We start from the raw sequence: 16,176 nt of genomic DNA, 5'->3' as shown, positions 1-16,176 counted from the left end.
TCAAATACTTTATTCACAATATCCTAGGCTGGTGTGATATCCACAATGGCCGCCGCGGCGTCGTTGAAGTCCTCGATCAGATCTTCATGCATGTCGAGATCGTCAACCATTGGGAAGCCCGGCTCCATGGTGCGGAGATCGTGCCTGGTCTGGACTTGCATTGTGGCCAAGGCAACCACCGCACCACGACAAACGCCATGGAGGGCGATCCCCTGGACGCGCGCTGGGATATCATGCAGGCGGTTGTTGAGTAGAGGACCTCGGGCGTTGACGGCCACCGTAGCCGCGTTCGCCGCCAGTTGGAGATTTTCCAACTGCACCACCAGGGCTGATGATCATAAAAGCGAGAAGGGTGTCAGGAATGAAGCAGTGAAGATGAAATATAGGTTTTCTTGAAATTGGACTTACCTGCCACCATGGCATCAGACTCGGCTAGCCTTGCCCATGCGGCGTTGGCTTCCTCCTCCACGGCAAGGAGGGTGGCCTAGGAGGCCTCAAGGCGGATCTCAAGCTGACCGTTTTCATGAGTTGTCTCGAAAAAACGGTCCTTGGTGGCCCTCCACTCCTAGAGGAAGCGTCGGGCATCGTCGCCGGTGTATGAGTCAGAGGTGTTCGACGATGAATCTAGCGTGGGGGCGGCGACAGATGCAGCATTGGAGGGCTCACTGGCCCTGGGAGGAAGTGGACGGAGGCTGTCATTTAGGACAAACCTGTAAAAAAGTTAGAGGAAATTCATTGTCATGAGTAGAAGGTGTTGATCTTACCTCATGCGGTAGAGGCGCTGGCTCATCGGCGGGTTCTCCTCTGGGACCTCCTCCGCCGGGCGCTTGCCGCGGTTGTCCTCATCGGCCATAGGGTTTGGTTGGATCTAAAGAGAAGAAGAGGAAGCAACTGCTATAGGGTTCTTGAAGATGGAGAGACATGAAAGAATGAGAGCAGTTGTAGATGTAGATGTGTTTGAGGCCGAGGCCCTTAGTTGGTATTTATAGCCACAGGGACGAGATGGTAGATATCTTGGAATATGGGAAAGTAATCTCATTTAATAGAAGGGGAAGCGCCGCTTCGCTACTGATGAGGAGGACACAGAGTTATTGATTGAGAAGAAGTTTGAAGGGTTTTTGCAATAAGAGTTGTTTTTAGATTCAGTTAAGTGAGTAAAGTCAAGACCGGAATCGGCTATTTTAAATCGGCTATTCCAGCCGAACTGGGAAGTGCAGTAGACCAAACAGGAAGAATACAGTTATCATCAAGTTTACACAAAGTATATACTATAGATGCTAGAACATGAATTATAAGTTAAGAGCATCATGAATCGTTTTTAGTGCTTTCAGCCGAATAGCATCAACCTCTATAATTTGTTGTTTGTCTTCTTCGACTGATCCAGGAATGCTCTCAAGACTGTTGCAAATAGCTTTGCCTTCTTTAACCTTGGTCAGCATCTCTTGTTTCTTCTGTTTAATGACATTGGGGATCTGGTTAGGTTGGATTCATGATGATCAATGGTAGCTTTCATATTTTCTAGTTCCTGTTCAAGCTCAGCACGCCTAACTCTCAGCCAATTCAGTTCTGGTTCAATTTTGGAAGAAGAATTCTTCAGATTGTCAATCAATTGTGCTAATTCTTTAGCTTCCTGCTTGTTAGAATTCTTCTTAGCCATCAAAGTTTCACGGTCAACCAGGTTTCTTTGAGCCTTTTTTACCTTGGGAGCTTGATCTTCAATGTTGGACAAAGGTATCAAGGCTTCAACAAGATCTGGTGATAGATTATCCTTAATGGATAAGAAGATTCTTCTCATTGGATCTTTGTCCTGGACCAAATCGGCTATGTTCCTTTCGAGCATTGGCAGCATACTTTGTAGCCGATTTTTGGTCTCATCTGATAAGATTTCTTGAGAAGTGATAGCTGATGAGTTTATCTCGCTTTCATCTATATATTCTTCAAAGTTGAAAGAATAGCTCAAAGCTGGAGAGTTAAGTGCCTATATGAAAGCAAAAGGAATCTTATTAGAAATAGCAAATGAATTAACAATGAAGTGGATGGTGAGAGGAAGACTGTACCTTTTCTGAAAAAACCCTGGTTGAGGAGAAGGAACAGCCGATGATGTGTCAATATCATTTTCAACATTCGGTTGAATCAGCTCTGGGCTTTCAAGGATAGTGTCTGCAAGCATCAAGAAGTTTTTTAGTTTATAGTTGCTATGGGAGGATAGATGAGTATATGAATTTCTTACCATTGATTGTTTGCTGAGCTAGAGAATCGACAGTTTGGGTATTTGTGTTGACAGGGTCCTCTTCAACTGGTAAATGGTCGGATGTTTGCTCTTGTGCAGATATTTCCCTAGGTGGTGTCTAATGAAAGGAAAAGATCAGAGAAGAATGAGGAATACATAATATTAAAGGCTTGAGGAGATACCATGGTAGCATCAGGTGGTAAAATAGAGAGATGCTCATCTTCTGTCATCTGGGGTCTATCAGGGGCATCAGTTGCTTCAATTGAAATCGGCTCCTTAGGAGGGTTAGCCAATGAGAGATTGGCAGATGCTGATTCAAGTGCCTGGGACAGCAATTTAGCACCCAAAGTAGATTGAGATGTAATAGTCAATGGCTGTAAAAAAGGAATTGAATCAGAAGTTGAATATCATTTAAGAAGGAAAATAGGTTTGTTTACCTGAGCAACTGATGTTTGGTCCTACAAAGTCTCTTCCTAGTGGTGGTGTTCTGAGTCACACCTTTGGTTGCCTTGCATTTTAAAGATTGATATGCAAGCATTGTTGGGGGTAGCTGGGGTTTTCATCAATTTTTTCAGAGTGGGTGCAGTTGATCCTTTTCTTGAAGCTAGGCATGGTGGATAGTATTCTATGGGATGCCCTTTCCTATCCATGCTTGGAGGATCAAATTCGGTATCCTGAAAGAGTTGGTTAGATGGATTGATAGGGGAACTTATTAAATAATTTTTTTTGAAAGGGAGTAGTAAATTACCTCACTGTCAGAAGCAAAATCATCGTCCAAAGCCAAACAGTTAGGATGAACTGAATTGCAGAAGAGGTGGGAATGCCATTCTTGCCACCAAGAGTCAAACAGGTTGGAGGAAAAGGTGGCTCTTATCCATTCATGCAGACAAAAAGAAGGGAGATCTGATCCCAATTGAAAGACTCTGGAAGCTTCCATTATTTCGCTGACACCTTCTCTTGGCTTCAGAATGTTTGTAAAGAATAGCCGTGGAGGCAGTTGACCAAGGCCGAATTGACGGGCCACAAAAGAAGGGTTACAGAACTCATAAGTTGGGTGATATCTGGGAGAAAAGCACCTGTAGCCATTTTTCCACGACCATGGCAAAATTCGGCTAGCAGCATGCAAGGTTTGATGATGCAACTAAAGATTGCAGCAACTATCTCATCTGAACAGCCTGATTCAAACCGAAATTTAACTAGCAGAACTAGTTCATTATCTTCATCTTTGTCATAAGGCAACCAAGTCAAGATATCTGCATCAAACCCTCTGTAATTTTTTTTGAAAAGGTGGCCTACATCAACAGCAATTGTTATGGCTAATGCAGCTTCACCATAATTCATGCACTGCTGAGTTCTTCCTTCTTTTCCTTTATAATCTTCAGCAAAGTTGGAAGAAGGGAAGCTCAGATTCCTGAGATTGGGTTTTATAATCTTATGCATGTACAGATTCAGCCAAGTCTGTATCAACCACCGAGGGCCACTGATAGTATGCACTGATTCATTTTTCAGCAATTGGACAGCTACTTGATGCATCACATGATAAGCAGATCCCAGCAGATATTTTCTAAGGGGAATTTCATTACCAGCTGCCAGTCGCTCTGCCATGTATTTGTGATTATAAGTTGGTCCACAAGATGACCCACAAAAGATGAATCTTTCCCGCCACATATTCAAAAAAGCTATGTGTTCTCTATCATCAACAGTCGATTCTTTCCCAATGTGATTCAAAATACAACTTTCCCATCCTGTGCAGTATGATATTTTGGCTAATTTCTTGGATCCAGCACTTAAGAAATCATAGGGTTGCATTGATCCTGTTACCCTAAGGCCAGTTAATATATAGATATCGACCAAAGTAATGGTCATTGGACCATGACCAAAAACAAAAGCATTTAAAGTGTTGGACCAAAAATAAGATGCAGATATCATAAGTGAATCATTTCTCTCCATCCTAGACAGTGAGAGTGTCAAGCATTGGTTTAAATCATAAACTTCCCAATCTCCAGCTTTCTTTTTCTGATACCCTGCGGAACTTATCTCTCCATCCTTTGGGCATTTTGGGACAGTTTCTAATAGGGGTTTTGGTGTTCCAGCAGGATAAATCTATTACAGATTGTTCAAAGGGGATTCGGTTGGTTTCTTGGTTGATAAAATCGGATGGATCAGGATCACCCATGGGTCCAAGATTATAAGCATTAGGGACAATAGCTAATGGAATCAAAATTTCGTTCCTCATTTCCTAGAAATCAAGTGGGACGAATTTAAGAAAGAAGAAAATACAGAGTAGCGGCTGATATTTGAAAGACAGAAATCTAAAGGCATACCTCAGGAACGTGGTCGCTAGTCGCCATTGTAGCCGAGATGGATCTGAATCTGAGAAAGGTGGTAGAAAGATGGCTTGAACAATGGCTTGACAGAGCGGAAGGTTTGCTGGGGTTAAGGCTCTGATGGTGGCGGCTTATACTGTTGAAGCTTGCTCGAGAAAGGAGAAAGTGAACAGGTTGAGCAAGTTGGAAATGATACTGTTGGGGTATTATATAGAATTCGGCCCTAAAAATCAGGAGCCACGTGTATACTTCGGAATGAGTGGTTGCGACACGGTAAAAGATAAGTAGAAATTTTGGAATAAAATTATTTTATCCTAAAATTGGGGGCATATGTTTACACCAAAATTTGGAAAGAAGGAATGCGGGAACTCGAAACTTTCAGGATTGTGTCAAGGAATCGATTAGATGCGAATCGGTATTAACTGGTTTGGATGCGATATCAGAATCGGCTGTTTTATAGATGACGTCAGCAGACGGCGACCATGGTCTATGCTTGAATGACGTCAAGAGGGTGTGTCGGACTCTACGAATAAGGAAAAATTAGAGTCCAAATTATTGTTAAGTTAGAAAGTTTTCTTTTATTCCAAGAATTGTAATGAGTCGTATTTGAGTATGATTCATATTTAGGTTCCGGGTATAAATATTCGACCCCGGTTATTGTACAAGGACACGAACAATCAATCAATACAATTTTCCGGCTTTCGCCATCGCATTAGGAGTAGGAGTACTATAGATCTTGACGAGTTCTTCAGCAAACAGGGTTGCATCGACTGATTGACCCCCAGCTTGCTTGTGAGTACCATCACGACTTGTATTGTGCTTGTAAAGCTGCATCTACTGATTGATCTTTTATGAGCTATAATATAAGTTAGTTATCGATCCATATCATTGTTTGTAAGGCTGCATCAGCTGATTGATCGTACGTGTTATCAATCTTGTGTTAAATAACTTGTTGTTTAATACAATATTATCAGTTATCGAATCAGCTAAGATTAATAAGATTTTCCTTACTGTTTTCCGATTGATTCACTAGTTATCGATCTTGTTATAATTAAATATTAATTATAACAAATTATATGATTGAGATAGAGATAGATCGGCATCATATCATCTTAATTGGTCGTCTTCTAGTCTAGTCATGCTTTAAATCTTATAATTGATGGCTCAATTCCGCTAGATCGGCTGTTTTATCTCTATTCCAATCAAATATAGCATGCATTCAAAGACATGTTTTAATCTTGAATAAATTCACTAGTTAATAAGATCTAATCTAATGACACTACTATAGCTGCATGGATCTGATCAAACCTCACTGGAAAGACTTTGGATCGGAGATTATCGATTAGTGGTTTTATTTATGATCGAGATATGTACTCTGTTTGTTTGTTATGCATGCATCGGCTATTTTAGCTGATTTGCCTATGCTTTCACGCATATAACAAGATTTCATGAACCTGTCAATATATAGATGGTTTTATAGATTCTTTGGCTTTAGTTTGTTATTATTATCCTAGCTGCATCGATCCGATCGAACCTCCCTGTTGATGATAATAGATTAGATTCAGTGTGTTTGTAAATTCATTTATACTAGATAGTCGATTTGTTCGCATGTTATACTCTTTTCATTAAACTTATCGGCTCAACGCTTTATACTGATTATGTTCATCTAGCTGATGATGTTTTCTTATATTACTTATATTTGGGTGCAGTGTACTTGATTCTGTCTAGATTAATCAATCACAATAAATCGGCTGTAACCCATGAGCATCGGTTATTTTAAATTCATGTCATTATCATTTGATATTAGCTGATAATCTTTAATTTAAAGATCTTTGTTTCACTGATATGCCGGATATCGACTATTTAGTCGATAGCCTTATCGAATCGGCTATCTGGCCGTATATTTGGAACTGTCTGGAGCAACACCGACATGTTCCACCTTAAATTACTGATAAGATTTTCTCTCCTTGTCAATTACAGGTCAAATTGACTGGCACGTCGTTGGGTTTTCAGAATCGGTTAGTTCTGTGTTGAAGCCAAGTAGATCTCTGGTCTCGTTCCGTTCAGATCTTCCGACTTTTGTGTATTGGTCATATTGCCACATTTTTGTGTCAACAGTAAGTATACCTAATACTGCTAGGCTAGTGAGGCGATGGATCATTAGCACAAATTTTGTCATCATGACGGATTGAATCTTAGAAATAGTGACAAGTTCGTGCAAAGAAAATTTCCATAATCAACTAAAACAAACTTGTCAGAGTTCACTCCATCAGATACCTAAAAACTAGCTACGTAAACCATGAAACATAATCACCAACCACGGATGGGTCTAGGAGATAGGCATCAATATACAAAAATTAACATCATATAACCTTCCAAAACCCTAAAATCAGATCGTTCCTAACCCAGAAGATGACATTGTTTGATCTTTATACGAAAACAAAAAAGCAAAATACACAATTAAAGCCTCTCTACTCAACTTTTTTTTGTAGGCTTAGTAATAAATTATTCTAAGCCTCATCTAAATCATCCAAAGCTGATGTCCACCAGGCCCCTTATCATGTGCTCCTGGCTCCTGTTACACATATGTCAATGAAAGTTAGCGATTGCGATGTTAAAGGGCAACACAACATATACGTTATGAAAGTACAATAGATATTCATTCATTGGTAGTTTCTCTCAATTTATTACTCCCTAAACACGTACGATCACAAAACCATGTTGACAGGAAAGTAGTTTGAAATACAAATCCATCGATACCATTTTTTTATGCCAAAAAGCAAAATATAATCAGGCTGATAATTCTTCAAATATCGCTCAGTTTGAATGTTAATGCATGTACGGCTAAGGGGGGAAAAGGGCAGGGGGAGTATATGTGAAATAAATACCTGAGGTTTCCATGCTTTGGGCTTCATAAATTTTGGCTTTGTGCCCTTCATCTTTTATATTTTTCATCTTGTTGAGCTCTTGCTTTAACTTGAAGACTTCTTTAGAAAGAGTGTCTGCTCTGTCCTCCAATGTTTTCAATCTTGGCCTAATAAAAGTGTAAAAAAGATCGGCAACTAACACTAGAACGGTAACACAATGAAGTGTTCGCCATTGCTTTGAAGTGAGCCTTTGTGCCTTGCATGAGTTCAGGGTCTGAAAATCACAAATGCATGTGACAGTAAATTATCAGTTATTATATAAACCCTTAAAGCTCCCTAAACTAGAATAATGGAGGAAATTGACTATTTGTGACATCCTAGTGCTGTGTGGGATGAGGGGTCAGAATTGAAGAAGAAAAGAAGTCTTACAAATGATCTATGACTTGACGAAGAACTTCCTGGTCCCGAGCAGCAATATCCTGAAGAAAATGTAACAAAAGAAATTGAATACAAGAATGTAATATGTTTCAGGCTGATGTTGACCCTCGCTAAGCACCTGGGTTGGTGTCCGAGACGGGGTTAACACCTGGTACATATAGCTAGAGAAAATAGATTGGTTGGGGATTAATTTAAACTAGGTTTGGTTTGTTTGGGTTGTGGACATGGACTCCTTTGCATTTTAACTGATTGGTAGGATGTTTAAAATCAGTATCGTGGATGAATTAAGAGGGGCATGACATGGCTACCGTGGAACCACTGCTGAGGCAGCTAGGGTTAGGGGAGCCCCCATGGAGAGTCCACGCGCCGTGATAACACAATGTGGCAGCAGTGCTGGTCCCATCTTGCTTGTCATAGATTGAAAGAGCGCTCTCCCTGTAGTTGCAGCCATGCCCACCACCACCATGACTCTCCTCCCTTCTAGGCGATTTATTATTTATTTAAAGACGAAACCTGAGCAAAGCCAAAGATCGATTGAATCTAATATACTACCCGCCCTCTCTCTTTATCCCTCGTTTGTCTTTCCTACTAGATAGACATACAATACTCTTATTTATTATATAGGCAGGAACAGGAGGGAAACCAACTACTACGGGCTTGAGTTAGGCTACAGACTTGGACTCAGATCGGAGCTTCGTACCCACCTTCCCCATATAATAACTTCAAAAATACGCATACTACTAACAATTGAAATCAACAGGTCATACATGCATTTGTTTGCCCTCCACTGTGCTGACAAAAAAGTATTATACAAGCAAAATGTGTCTACAAAGATTTTATCACACAATACAAATGGTACCAGCTTTCAAAGGCTCAGGCTCAACCAAACTAATCATCCTCATCCTATCCCACAGTACCCAGCATAGTGAATCCCATAGATTGTCGTTGCCTTTAGATAGCGCATCACTCTCTCAAGAGCACGCCAGTGATCATCTCCCGGATTTGAAACAAACCGGCTTAGCTTACTCACAGCAAACGAGATGTCAGGCCTCGTGACACTAGCTAAGTACATTAGCAAGCCAATGATTTGGGAGTATCTCAATTGATCCTTCATTATCCTTCGGTTCTTCCTTAGAATCAAACTTGGATCATAAGGAGTGCAAACAAGCTTGCAGTCACTATAACCAAAGCGACTTAAGACCTTCTCCACATAGTGGGATTGCACAAGTGTAACCCCACCATTTTCTCCTCTCAGTAGCTTAAATGTTTAGTATTACATCAGTCACTCCCAAATCTTTCATGTCAAAACTTTTTGATAGAAAGTCCTCGACCTCCACAATCACATAGAGGTTGGTTCCAAAGATCAGTATGTAATCGACATACAAGCACAGGATCACTCCTTCTCCCCCACCATAGGCAGGACACACACTTGTCAGCTTCATTTCCAACAAAGTCAGCAAATGTCATGGTTTTTTCAAAATTATCATGCCATTGCTTAAGTGCTTGTTTTAGACCATACAAAGAGTTCAATAATTTACACATCTTTCCTTCTTGACCTCCTATACTACAAAATCGTTAGGCTAATCCATGTCGATCTCTTCATCCAACTCTCCATTTAGGAAAGTTGTCTTAAAATCTATTTGATGAATGAGTGTAACACCCTAAAATTTGAATTCTTTTAAAAATAGTAAATTTGATTTAAATATGCAATTATATGTGCAATTCAAATTAGGAAGTAATATTTCTTTTATAAAATTAAAAGAAAATGCAAGAATAGAAACATGTGATGCATTCATGCTATTGCGTATTTATTTCTGTGACGGGTGTTTTATTCAAATGCTAAAAGATTTTAAAAACCTTTTGAAATTGAGTTTGAAAATGTTATTTATAAAAAGAAAAAGGAAAATTTCCTTCCATTCCTCCCTTCCTCAGATTCGGCCCGCTGGCTTTTCTCCTTCCCGCGGCCCAGCACCGCAGCCAGCAGCCCAGCTCACCTTCCCTCCCCTGCTCGGCCCAGCCACGCGCTCAGCCCAGCCCAGCAGCCGCGCGCTCCGCGCCGGCCCGGCAACTGCCGCGCCCAGCCGCTGACGCCAGGGCCCCATCTGTCGGCGCCGCCCCCAACCTCCCGCATCCAGCGCCCGCTCCCGGTCAAGGCGGAACCGTCGCCATGACGCGCGTCGTGGGCGCGCCCCCGCTCCCTCGGCCTCGTTAAAAGGCAGCCGAGCCCCCCTCGCGCGCCCTCCTGCTGCCCCCGCTCCATTTTCGCCTCGTCCCGGCCGCAACTGCCGCACGGAGGAGCCCCGCCGACCACCGTCCTCGCCGTCCGCGTCGCCGTCGTCTCCGAGCCGTCACCGCCTCCGTTTTTCGCCCGTGGTGAGCTCGCCGTGGTCCCCTCTCTCTCCCCATGCATTTCTTTTCGAGTTTCGTGGCTTTTTAGCGCCCTTTCCGCAAGCGTCCGCGAGCTCTTGGCCGTCGGCCATGGCGGCCGCCGCTCCAACCTTCCCCTCCGGCCGTCTTCTCGGCATGGCCGCGAACCCCCGTACCCTCCGATCTCACGGGTGTCCTCGGTGGCCATTTTGGTGGACCGTAGGCCCCTTACCGCGCGCGCCAGTGAGCTTCACGCCGCCGGCCATGGCTTGCCTCACCGGAGTCACTGTTCCGGCCGGCCGAAACCCCCAGGCTAATCCGAACCGTCCATCGCGCGATCAACGGCCGGAAATAGAAGATACCCCTTCAGGGGTAAATTTGCTAAAGAGTCCCTGGATTTTTCTAAGTCCTAACCCGCCGTCCTTAGCGTATTTCTCCGAATGCGCAAACCCGTTTAGAAAGCGTAAACTTCGCTGTTTAAGTCAAAAGTACGCTTTTAGTATTTACAGAAATGCCATTCGAACTGTTTCGCTTATAGAATTGTCGTTTTAACTCCGAATTGATCCATTCAAATCGCGTTAGCTTCGTAATTTCATAAGCTACATGTTGGAGCTACTGTTAGTCAAGTTTGGAACTTTTTAATTTCATGATTAGAATTAATTAAATATAGGGCTTTTGGAAAAAAAAAACCCGTTTTAATCATAACTTTCGCATTTTAGCTCCGTTTTTCGTGAACTTCGCGTTGACGTGATCGTAGCGAGACGTAGATTAGTTTTACAAACATTTTATTTTGATTTCAATACTGTTGGTGTACTGTTCTAATGATAGGAGTGTTTGCCTTGCATGAATGCTTTTGGAATGTTGTATGTTGCCGTGTTGGTCGCGTTCAGACGGTGAGGAAAACGTTGGAGACCAAGAACTCTTCGACGACCAGTAGGACCAGCACGAGTTTGTGAACCAAGGCAAGTATAACATGGGCCTTCCTTGATGTCCTATTTCACTTTAATCAATTACTCATTTGCATGTGTCTAAATTTGATACCCGTAAGGACATCCTAGTGATTGTTATCCTGTTTCTTGTCTCCTATGGGTTAAATGCATATGGGTAGATGGCTAGTGCTCTAACTGAACATGATATACATATTGATGAATGATACTATGGAACAAAGTGAGTAACATGAATTATAACAACTGTTCCATAGGGCGAAAGTGCAAATGACCTTTGTTCATGTTGCTCCCGGCCCTCCATAAGGACTTATCTGTCGGTAAAAGCTGGGACTGACAGTGCAACCGGGAGAGTCATATGGCTCTGACTTTAGCTCAGTAATAGGATCTTTCCTAACTAGTTAGAGGTTACCTTTTTGGCGCAAATGGGGCTTGCCACTTTGGGTATAGGGCTGCCTCTGTTCCTATGAGTATAGCCGCGATGGATTTGTGCCATAGGAAAGGGGGGTCCCTACATCTGCCTGCCAAGGAAACCTAGCGGCCCTAACTTGTTAGGGAAACCTATGAAATGGCTTCATAGTGTACCCTGCCCGTTCACCTTGGAAGTGACATGGGAGTAATTAACCCGGGCATATGGGGATGACGACTCGCGGTGAATGTGCACCACCTCTGCAGAGGGTAACAAACTGTTATAACAGCCATGCTCACGGTTACGAGCGGCCCGGAAAACTCACAGAATAATTGGATGCTTGATGACGATCAATTAAGTTGTTCTATGATGAATTATTGTAATCTTGACCCCGTTATATGTTCTTATGGGAATTAATTGGGAGCTTAAGCATAACTTGATAATACTTGAGAATAAAAGTTTGACCTACTAAAAATGCTAACTGCAGTAAACCAGAGTCTATCCTTTTGAGCTTCATAACCCCATGTTAGCTTGCTAAGTACGGAATGTACTTACACTTGTTTATTTTCTTTACTTGGATAAAAATCCCGGATGGGTAACAGATGACAACGGGTATGAGGATTTCCCGGAGGATTATTAGGCTTGTGGTCAACCAGTTGACCTTCCCTGTGATGACGGCCATGAGAGTTTATTCTATTTTTATTATTCCGCTGTGATGTATGAGACTAAGTTCGATTATAACTCTGATGTATGTGACACTGTGATGATACTATTGTAATTTGTCAGCTTGTGTGTGTGATTGAATCCTGGGCACACACGAGTTTAGTGCATTCAATTTTATCCTTAAAATTGGGTGTGACAAATTGGTATCAGAGCCGTGTTGACTGTAGGACGCAAGCCTAGTTAGAAAAAGGTCGTTTTAGCAGCTTTGCTCCTCTGGTTTCTTGCTTACTGACTTATCCTTGTTATTTTATTAAAACATTTATGCTTTTCATACCTTAATCTATTATTTAAAATTATTGATTCTAATTTCATCTCACTTTAAATCTATAGATGTCTCATAATCCGAAGACTGCTCGACTCAGCACCGCCGGCTATCGTGCCATGTTCACCCCGCGTGCCCCACCAGCGGAGAGGGAGATTGTGATCATCTCCGACGACGAGGAGATGGCTACACCGACGCCTACACCTACTCCTACACCAGTCGCTGTGCCCATCTACCCCGTGGTAGCTACACCTGAGGAGTCGACGGCTACTTCCCCCACACCTGCACCCGCCCCAGCTGCCCCCGTGGAGGACGAGGAGATTGGCTGGAAGTGCAAGTACTACTTCAAGCCAGCTCCAGAGACAGCCTACTACCACACTCTTCTCACCCACGTGCTGGACGACTACTTCCCCGACTTGCACGCCTCCATCAGCTATCACTGCGCCGAGTACAAGCACCCACTGGAGGCTACCTTCTGGAAGGTAGAGCTGGTGGTCACCGCATGGAATGATATCATCAATGGACATGAGGTGGAGACTGTCCACAGTGCCCCTGCCAGGAGAGTACATGCTTTGGATGGCATGGAGGATGCAGCACAGAATGCCTACATCCACTACCATGGTCATCGCTTCGAGGCCATGAGGGAGGATCGCTTCAGGTTCCTTCTTTGAAATGATCATGAGGGTGTTTGGCAAGTTTTGGCTCCACCAGAGAATGACCCCACTTTGGAGGCAACGGTGCAGCATGTCCACGCTATGTCGGGAGTGGATGATGAGGTCAAAGGAGAACTACGTGCATCTCAGAGGGCGCAGAGACGTCTTCAGAAACAAGTGGATGAACTTCGAGCACAGCTGGGACAGCCTTCAATCTACAAGAAGAAGCGCCGTTCTTTCACCATGATTGACACCGCTCCATAGGTGTTAGGTGCCTTGATCTAGATTATCACGTCGTTAGTTCGTGTCCTTATTTAGTCTTGTTGGTCTTGTGAACTTGGTTGTTTAGATGTTTGATTTGTGAACTTGGTTGAGTTGGTATTTTGCTTGATTGCTGGAAGTTTGTGGGCATGTCCACAACTTCCTTAGATTGGAACTTTAAATTTTAGAATGAAATCTTAATGCAGAAGTATCATTTTATCTTATCTCTGCTGTGCTGACTTCTGGAGCAGCCTGTGTTCTTTATCTGGTAACTCGAAATCTGGGATGATAAAAATTCTGAAATTTTTGTGGAGATAACTAGACCTCTGTATCTCTCAAGTGTCTTTGGAATCACGTCAATAGCTATTCAGGTTTGGGAGATATAATTGGCACAAGTTGATGTTCCTGCGCTGTCTGGAACTCAGAACAGTTTCGGTTTAGCTCTATTTTTGACTATGTGTGAGTTCGAATCTGTAAAAATGGTCTAAATGAAAGTTGTAGCTGATGTCCTAAGCTTTCTAACGAATCTTGGTGCACCTCTGTTGGATCTCTGAAACTCGAGTTATAACAGTTTTACTGAACTGCTGAGTTTGAATCTTGCCCAGAAAATTTTCAGCATTATTTCTTATCTCTTGTAAGATCTCTATAATTGGAAAAATCCCTAAATTTTGCACATTTGTTGGAAAACAGATGGCCGCAAGAGGAGGAAGGGGCAGAGGCCGTGGTCGTGGGCGTGATGCTCTTATGAATCCACCACCGCCACCTGTGACCATGGAGCAGATTTTGGGAATGCAAGCGCAGCTGATGCAAGCTATGATGCAGCGCTTGGACAATGAACCTGCAAGAGGTCCACCGCCTGTCCAGTTTAGAGATAAGCGTGGAGAGTTTATGAAAGGTCGTCCACCGGTGTTCACACATGCCACAGACCCTATGGAGGCCGATGACTGGTTGCGTGCTGTGGAGAAACAACTGAACATAGCACAATGCAATGACCTGGAGAAAGTGTTGTATGCTTCCGGGCAACTCCAAGGAGCTGCTCAGGATTGGTGGGAATCATTTCAGTTTGGACGTCCCAACAATGCTCCTGATATCACTTGGCAGGAATTTAAGGACAGTTTCCGATCATACCATATTCCTGATGGACTAGTGGAACTGAAGCAGGAAGAATTCAGATCTCTCAAGCAAGGATCAATGACTGTGACGGAATATCGGGACAAGTTTGCACAACTATCTCGCTACGCTCCTAATGATGTGGCAGATGACAAGGATAAGCAACGCCGTTTCCTCAAGGGACTCTATGATGGACTGCAGCTCCAGCTGATGTCTAATACTTATCCTAACTTCCAGTCTTTGGTGAATCGCGCAATTGTGATTGATGATAAGCGCAAGGAGATGGAAGCTAAGAAGAGAAGGCTCCAAGGGCAAGCTTCTGGAAGCAACACTCGCCCGCGTGCTTATCCCCAGCAAGGTTTCCAGCAGAGGAATCAAGGACCAACTCATCAGGGAAACCGTGGTCAGTATCCTCAGCGGAACCAGTTCCAGCAACGGCCTCAGTTTCAGCAACAGTTTGGAAATCAGCGTCCCCCGCAACAGACTGGCAATCCTGCAACACGCCAGGGAGTGCCTAACAATGCTCCTGTGAAGAGTGGTGCACCCAACAATCCCAATGCCTGTTACCGATGTGGAGAAGTAGGTCACTATGCTCATCAGTGTCCTAAGAAGCAGAACCAACAAGCACCTCTGAACCAGGCCAACAATCAGAAGTTCAACGCCCGACCACCTCTCACAGCGAAGGTGAACTATGTGTCATCTGATGCAGCTCAGGAGACGCCTGAGGTCATGTTGGGTACGTTCAGTGTCAACTCTATTTCTGCTACCGTACTTTTTGATTCTGGTGCTTCGCATTCTTTTATCTCCCAAGCTTTTGTTAGAATGCATAGCATACCTTTGTGTGCCATGAAAAACCCAATACTAGTGAATTCCCTGGGAGGTAGTATGCCCGCTTCTTATTGGAGCCCCTCAACTAGCATTTCCTTAAGGGGGGTAGACTTCAAGGTGAAGCCTATTGTTTTGAGAACGGCGGGAATTGACCTTATCCTGGGAATGGATTGGATGAAACAACACCGGGCAGTGATACAGTGTCAGGAGAAATCTGTGGTTGTGACATCACTCAATGGGGATAGAATCTGTGTAGAAGTAGTAGTGCAAGCTCAGCCTACAGCCACAGTGAATCAGCTAGATGGTGAAATCAATGAACAAGATCGTGTCGTGGAGGAATTTCCGGATGTCTTCCCCGATGACTTGCCAGGTATGCCACCTGACCGAGACATTGAATTCATTATTGAATTATTACCTGGAACTGCACCAATAGCTAAACGTCCATATAGAATGGGAGTTAATGAATTAGAAGAGCTTAAGAAACAACTAAAAGAGTTGCAAGAAAAAGGTTTCATACGCCCCAGTTCTTCCCCGTGGGGGGCACCTGTGATCTTTGTGGATAAGAAGGATGGTAGTCAACGGATGTGTGTGGATTACCGCTCACTTAATGAGGTTACCATCAAGAATAAATACCCTTTGCCTAGGATAGATGATTTGTTTGATCAGTTGAGAGGAGCTCATGTGTTCTCCAAGATTGATCTCCGATCTGGTTATCCTCAGCTTAAGATTCGGAACTCAGATATACCCAAGACAGCAT

Source organism: Miscanthus floridulus, chromosome 15 (genome assembly GCF_019320115.1).
Source record: "Miscanthus floridulus cultivar M001 chromosome 15, ASM1932011v1, whole genome shotgun sequence".
Classification (NCBI taxonomy): Eukaryota; Viridiplantae; Streptophyta; class Magnoliopsida; order Poales; family Poaceae; genus Miscanthus; species Miscanthus floridulus.
Note: the sequence above shows the minus strand (reverse complement) of the source record.